Raw genomic sequence first — 8388 nt, forward strand, 5'->3', positions numbered from 1 at the left:
CATTATATTTATTTTAACAGAAGATATAAATACATACCACATAATTCCTATGTATTTACAACATCTATACTTCAATTCTGACATACAAACCACCTTACATATGCATTAAAAGTTGAATTTCACTTTTAAAATGACAAAATATTGATATGATATGAAAGTGTAACGTATAAATTGGATGGTATACATGTAGAAGCCTTCTATTAAAAGAAGACTAATTCTTGTAATTTATCTTTTAATTTCTTCTTCTAGTCCACCCATGACTTTCTCAACTCCGACTCTGCGAGCAGGTGAATTATCATGTAATCGATTACATAACAAATTTTGAACTTTAGTAGTGTGATTTCAAGACAAGAAACGACAGATCCAGAGTCAAGACAGAGCATTAGACAAAAATGGAGCAAAAGCCAACAATGACCAATCATGTCCGTTTTGTTGGCTTGCTCTGTTTCCTCTTATCGCCCAACTTAACTAAACCATTTCTCTCCTCCTCTGCACTCCCATCAGTTTCTATAAAATGAAGAAACAGAAGAAGAACAAGCAGCAACAGCAGAATTGTAGAAGAGAGAAAGAATGGGCACATAAAATTCCTTGCCTTACTGTCTCCTTGATTCTAAACTTTATAACTGAAGCAAACACATCATGGTTGCTCTGTTCTTGCGTGCAGCATCCATCAAGTTTGATCAAACGAGGAACGACACTTATAACAATTTTACAGTCTCGGATGAGTTGCTTGGCACCCTTGTGCCCATTGCTGTATACTGGATATACTCTGGAATCTATATACTGCTTGGAGACATGAACCAGTACAGGCTTCACACCAAAGCTGAAGAAGACAATAAGAACGTTGTTTCAAAGAGAACTGTTTCGAGGGGAGTCCTCGTGCAGCAAGCTTTTCAAATTGCAGTCGTCTTTCTCGTCTTAACGGTAACTATGTCCTTCAAGTCTAACGCACAACTTCTTAATTTCTAATTAATTTTCTTTATATATTGATGCAGTTCATGAGTGGTGCTGATAGAAACGCTGAGCTGCCTCAGCCTTCTGTTCCGGTAATAATTCTCCAATTCATTGTGGCAATGGTGGTGATGGACACCTTGCAATACTTTACGCATCGATTCATGCACTTGAACAAGTACTAGTACAAACACATCCACCTCAAGCACCACACCCTCGTCGTCCCGTACGCCTTTGGAGCTCTCTACAATCACCCGCTCGAGGGGCTCTTAGGTGACACCATTGGAGGGGTCATCTCCTTCCTCATTTCAGGGATGACACCTCGCACCGCCATCTTCTTCTTCTCCTTTGCCACCATTAAGACAGTTGACGATCATTACGAGCTATGGCTTCCCGGAAACCTGTTGCATATTTTCTTCTAAAATGACTGTGCGTATAATGACATCCACCATCATCTCTCGGGCAACAAATACAATTTTTCCCGACTCTTTTGCCTTTTTTATCACTTGGGACAAAATTTTTGGGACTTATATGCCTTATACGCTTGAGAAGAAAAGGGAAGGGGGATTTGAGGCCAGGCCGTTTAAAAAAGATTGATTGTGTGATTTTAAGAATTGTTCAATACTTATATCTATATTTTAATAAGCTATTTCCATTGGAATGAGAAGATTGATATGTTGTTAGACTTGAAAAAAGTATTTGAAGCATTGTTAGTTATAGGATATTTAAAGCATTATATATATGCTGAATTGGACTCATCAATAGAACAAGTTTGATAAAAACAACCTCGCGACAAGTTGCTCTTATAATTTTTTATTTTATGAGGTTAGTCTCCGGAGTTTGACATGTTAATCATTCATAACTTTAAATTTTATGGATTAATTAAACTTAAAATTTTATATTTTGATCACTCAAAAATCACCCAAAAAATTTCACCGCTTCAGTTTCAAAAGAAAATAAAATTTTATGTGGTTGAAATGTAGATTTTAAATTTAGATCACCAAAACATTATATTTAAATTTTTGAATGGTTAAATTTTAGAAAAGTGGGGTTGCTATGAAGAAGAGAAAACTTAAAAAGATTGATGAAGAAGAGGCAAAAGTAAGTGATAATCAAAAATGCTAAAATCAATAATATAAAATGAATGATTATGATAGTCGAAGGTGAACTCATCAGTGCTACACCAAGACAATTTGCAGAGATTCAACCCGAAAGAAAGACAATTTTAACTCACACTCAAAAAAGAAACCACAACTATTGCATTCACAGGATGCTTGGTCAGTTGGCGCCTAGGCGCTAGCCAATGCACACCTAGGCACGAGCCACCAGCTAGTGCCCGCCTAGGCACCCGAAACTAAAATTGGCAGTTAGAGTAGTCCAACCTTCGAGATGAAATGGGAGGAAACCTAAAAGTCGTGGAGACGATTTTCTAGGGATTTTTTCATTTGTTCTCTTACTCTGGAGGAGAAGGCTACACGTGTAGAGGCGGTTAAAAGTTTTAAAGCAGGATCAAAGAGAGTTTGTGAGATTGAGAGATTGTGTGTGTGCTTGTAATTCATCTATATTTGCTACACTGAAGGGAGATAAGTATTCCGAGTTTTTTTTTATCTTCTTTAAGAGACAATTGTGAGACTCTTGTATATGAGTTATACTCAATTTAATGTTGATTTTGATAAATTCGTCATGCTCAGTGAATAGATTTTATGTTCTCGTTTGTTGTGAAAGTGTTAGGATAAGGACTAAGTAAATGGTGTGAATTTTGTGCGAAATTTCTAAATAGTGTTGGAATAACTTAGGAACTCATAGGCTTTTAACTTAGCTAGTTAATTTGTTAAAATTAATCATGATTATAGAATTTTCGGAGGAATATATAAGGAACGATTATGTGATCCACACAAAGTCAATGAAATAGGAATATCTCCTTTGAATTTATGTAAATTGATTAGGGAGCAAGGTCTTCTTGGACTTTTAATTTGATTCAGGGAACTAAATGAATGAATCATCAATCCTTCTTAGACTATAGGAAGGAAATAAGAAAGACTTTTATATTTTTTCTGTTTGACACCTACAATGAATCATTTGTTAAGTTGAATCCCTACATAAGCGCTTCAAAAGAGAATTCTTGGGACATCTCTTAATCAACATTACAATCTTTTAATTGTTTTAAAACCTATATTTTGCTCATTTCCAAAAGGTACGATAAAAACTTTTAATAAAGTTCAAAATTTCAATCTTTCAGGCTAAGATTGACTATTGTAGGCTAGAATTTTTCCTAAGTGAGTTTATCTCGTTCCCTATTAGAATGACAACAAGACTCAAACCCCAGTACTACTGATATGTCATGTATACTTGCTTGAGCTGCCTAGCTTCACAGTACTTAGTGCGTGTCAGAAAGCAAGGTTTTGTTGAATAAGATAGATACAAAGGAGAATCCAGTAGATATGCTCACAAAGATATTACCAGTCTAAAAGTTCACCTACTACAGGGATTTGGTGAACATCCGAGCTCAGGACTGATTGCCCAGGAGAGCATTTTGAAGAATTACGCGAGGCTTAATCCTTTCATCTACGGTTGGTTCTTTCCTCTTCTCTGGCAGTTTGGCTCGTTCGTTTTTCTTCTCTTGTCTTCTCGTCGGTACTACTGATACGTCATGTATACTTGCGTGAACTACCTAGCTTCACAGTACTTAGTGCGTGTCAGAAAGAAAGGTTTTGTTGAAGAAGATAGATACAAAGGAGAATCCAGCAGACATGCTCACAAAGTTATTACCAGTCTAGAAGTTCACCTACTACAGGGATTTGGTGAACATCCGATCTCAGAACTGATTGCCCAGGAGAGCATTTTGAAGAATTACGTGAGGCTTAATGCTTTCATTGACGGTTGGTTCTTTCCTCTTCTCTGGCAGTTTGGCTCGTTCCTTTTTCTTCTCTCGTCTTCTCATCGAAAGGAAGCCCTGACCCTCTTTCTCCATGCTCTTCCTTCCTCTCCGTCGAAGCTGCACAACCTGCATCTTCCTTCTTCTGTCATAGCGTGACTCCTGGTGCTTCGTGTAGAGGAAGTATAATTTTTCTTGTTTATTCTTTAATTCGTATCTCTCTCACCACCATGAGCACCACTGATTTCTTGCTTGATACACTGTTTATTTTTTGGTCCCCGGGACTTTTTTTGTTTTTTTTTTTATTATGGTTGGAAAGCTTAGGCGGTGCCCGTCTCAACTATGATATTTTGTCATTTGTTATCTTTTTCTTTTTTATTTCTTTTGGAAAATTTATATGTTTTAGTTCTAAACTGCGAAGCTACACAATTGATGGTGATATTATGACAGAAGGGGAGTTTCCAATTGTTTGCTTACGGTGTAGACCACTTTCTGTTGGAATTGTTTTTTGTTGACATATGCATAAGCATCATAATAATTTGAGACTCTAGCTCGGTCAAATTTAAAGTTGAAAATGATTGTCAAATGCAACGTCATACAAATCGAGTCCTAATTACTATCAAAATCACTCAAATTTTCTAATATGGATTCATTTAAAATGTTGAAAATGCTGAAAATTGTTGTGAGATATGTACTTCCTGACATAGAGATGAAACGAAAAAGAACACAAGCAAACACAGATCGTTTACGTGGTTTGATCCAACTGGATCTACGTCCACGGAAGGGAATCAATCAAATAGTTCACTAAGGCAAAAGAAATGGAAAATACATAGCTTATACATAGAGATGAGCCCTCATCTTCCTTCTACGGCCTCCTTCTCAAGCGACACCTTGATACAAGGCCTCAAGATGCTCTCCTCCTCTCTAACTCTATAGCTATTCACTCCTCCTTTGTGGTAGCATAAGATATCTTCTCCCTTTCCTCTCCTAAGCCTCACACCCTTAAGATTTCTTCCCTTGCTCTCCTAAGCCTCACACCCTCTCTATTTATAGAAGCAAGAGAGTGGTAGGTGGGAGGTAGGTGAGCGGTAGGTGAGCGGTAGGTGAACGGTAGGTAAGATGTGGTAGGTGAGCGGTACCACATTACAAAAGTGTCATTTTACTTTAGTTCATTAATTGGGGGTCAAAATAACAAAAATAGACACCCATATTGCTAGCGGAGCCACAACATGTATCAACAAGCAAAAAGATGACGAGCAAACTTGCACCTACTTCGACCAATGCGTTAAATGCATGTCAAGCAAACAATGCTGCATGGGCCAAAAATAAGTTTAAAATTAAAGTATAATTTATATTAAGGAGCATACATGTACATGTAGACAAATTTATTTTATTTTGACGCTCACATTTTAATTCTTATGTAGATATTAGCAGGTTTATTAGTGCTAATGCACAAAAATTTACTTTAATGATATGATTTCTTAAATGATGTGCCTTTTGACATGCTTGCATAATTTCTAATGCATTTGCATGATCCATTTATGTGCTTTTTGAGGTGTTCAATTGAGTTTGAAAGCTATCTTGTGTTGTGTACACATGAGTTGAAAATTATTTAACACTACTGTTTACTAATATGTTTTTTCATTAGTATTCGTGTTGTATTACATTTTTGAATTTTTAATGACTATTTTTGTCTGTTGGCATGTATCTGTTACAAATTTGGTGGCGATGAGGTGTTGAATTGAGAAAGGGGCAAGGGAAAGGGAAGACGAGAGTTCAAGTTGGTATGGGATCGGTTTGCAGATGAATAAATGGTTTTGGTAGGTTCAGTATTTGGAACTTTTCTTTAGTTTTACTAAGCCTGATGAAATGGGAGGATGGTTCTGCATGAGGAGATAATTAGAGTTCTTTAGCCCAGTGGAAAGATTGTTGTTCAGTTGTCTCTGGAGTCTAGTGAGCTCCTGGGTCAGGTAATTCCAAATAGATTGCTTTATAGATCTGTTTTGAATAGATTGCAAAATAATCTTTTGTTTTTTATTTATTTGAATTACAGTCTTCACCTGACCGCAAATTGCTCATAGCAGAATTATTTGAAGTAGCACCCTTGGAATCTAAAGCAATCTCTCACATCCTGTAACGGTAAGCTTTTGAATACTTGAGTATTATTTATAGTAAAATTGATTTCAAACTTGATCGACCCTCTGTTCTGCCTTGAAATCTTAAAATTTTCCGTAGATTTTGGTAAAAAAAGCTTCTTGGTCAGTGGGGTCTTTTTTTTTTATCAAGAAAGCAAGTAGAGGTCTTCCCAAGCTTATGATAGATGATTAAATTTGAGAAAGAATGCGATTATGTGAATATCTTTTCAAAAAAGTGATAGTTATGAGCTGTTGCCAATCCAAATTTGAAATGGCTTACTATTTAGTTTGATTTGATATTGCTGTAGCTTTCAGGAAGTCTCTGTAATGTTGGATGTTTCTGTTTGCTTCTTTCTAACCTACAGGGATGTGTTCCTACTCTCTATATTGGATGTTGTTTTAATAAGCTATATATTATTGCCATATGAATATCTTAAATGCATTGTTTCACTATGCAAACAATGTTATTTTTGCGGATATGCATTTCCTATTTTCTAGTTTTCTATCCTGTTGTAGCTGAATGGTCAATAATTTGTGGTGCATGCCTGATTTGACTGCTTGATGTTCTCCTCTTTGCATAAATAGAGGGGGTTAATCTGTATGCTATAATATAGACCACTCAGGGCCTCATTATAAGATTCTGAAGAAGCTGGAATTGAATGATCTCCAGGATTGCCCGAAAATACATGTGCACCTAGCTCTGATGCCATGAAGAATGAGAATTAAAGAAGCAGAGAGATATAGGAAGTCAGATGCCAGAAATCAAAGAATGCTTTTACTAAAACTCTTATCCAGTTACATCTTAAACCGATGAGGTATATATAGGAAGCAAAAATACTGGAACCAATATAGGTGATTCCCAGACTTTCATAACCAATACACTTAGTTAAATCCTTAAGATCTCATTGTTTCTCTTCGTTCATGTAGTTTGCTCAATCTTACGTTGTTTAGGTATTACTTCCCACGTTTATTCATTCCTTGGGGCAATCACATGCATATCACTCAAAATATTACTATAGATAAAAACACACTATATTTTGTATGTAATTTTTTTGCATGTGAGTATTCCACCTTTTGATTGTAAGAAAATAAAATGGCTTAAATGTCTTCTACAGTCTTTTAAAGCTCATCGTTTGTAAGTAAGCTCATTCCTAACTTCCTGACTTGTTTATATCTTAAGATTATTAAGCTGCCATTAAGCAGTATAGAAGCAGGAGAGGCTTAAAGACTTTTTTTCAAAAATAAACTGTAGCTGCTTTAAATTTCTTATAGCTTAAATTAAAGTAGGAGAGCTTTAAATTTCTTGTGGCAGCTTTTGTTGCAGATACCACACAATTCTTTTTAGTTTTGTGTGTTGTTTTTAAAAATTGGTTCAGGAATTTTAATTGAGTTTTTATTGCAGATCACTAAGTTCTATCTTATGCGAGTCCATCATATAAATGATTTTTTAATTGTAATACTATCTACAATTTTTGTGGGTAAGCTATTACAATGAAGGTGCCACAGTCTTTAGTTTTGTGATCTTAAAATGTATTCATTTTTATTTTTACAATAATCAAAGGGGTCATTTGTCTAATATTGATGGCTTGTTGGCAGGTTGGATAATCATGTGCTATATGTTGTACTCTTTGGTGTTTAAATGAAGTAAATGAGCCATTGTTTTGATAAAAATTGATGGTTTATAGCTTGCTGAGAGCAGGGATGGATTGAATTGGTGTTTTAAAATCTTTTTCAAATCAAATCATAACAATATGATTGAGTGAACAAGCCACAAGAAACACAATCGGATTCACAGAAAAATTATAAATAAATAATTAAAACGAACTTAAAATATTTCGATCCATGCCTAAATTCGCTTTGAATTACACTAAACTATTCCTCCTGAACTTGTAGAGTTACTGTAGAGTCATATTTTTTGTTTTAAATAACTTTACTAAACAAGTGCAGAATGAACATTTTTCCATCAACAGCTGCCCCACAGTTGTTTTCACACAGCCGCAATAAACATGTAGTCAGCTTCCTCGCAGCAGCTTTCTGGGGCAGCGCAGTTGTAGTTGAAAGGCTGAGAAGCTACAACAGCCCCAAACAGACCCGTAGGCAATCGATTCTACTCTGAACTATATAAATTTTTGTGTTTGATTGTTGTTTTGTGAATTTCTATGGTTATGCATTGTTTCCGCATTATTTTCTCATAATAAGAACCAATAGCAGCCCGTACGAAGAAACACTGTAAATGAGAGAAACAATGGGCACAATTCTTTCCCTCTTTGCTTCCTTAATTCCAAAGATAGAAACTGGTTCTAACAAACAAATCATGGTTAATTTCTCTATACTTGCACACAAAATTAGAGTTGTTAATGATCCGATTTCGAGCTGAGCTAGGGTCGGCTCAAAATCGGCTTGAAAAAAATTCAATCTAAAATTTTG

General features: G+C 35.6%; 1 pseudogene; it reads left to right on the top strand.

Moving 5' to 3' along the window:
- The first annotated feature begins 639 nt into the window (after positions 1–639).
- LOC110036864 lies at positions 640–1548 on the top strand (annotated as a pseudogene).
- The last annotated feature ends 6840 nt before the right edge of the window (positions 1549–8388 follow it).

This window comes from Phalaenopsis equestris, unplaced genomic scaffold (assembly GCF_001263595.1).
Source record: "Phalaenopsis equestris unplaced genomic scaffold, ASM126359v1 Scaffold211932, whole genome shotgun sequence".
NCBI classification, from domain to species: Eukaryota; Viridiplantae; Streptophyta; class Magnoliopsida; order Asparagales; family Orchidaceae; genus Phalaenopsis; species Phalaenopsis equestris.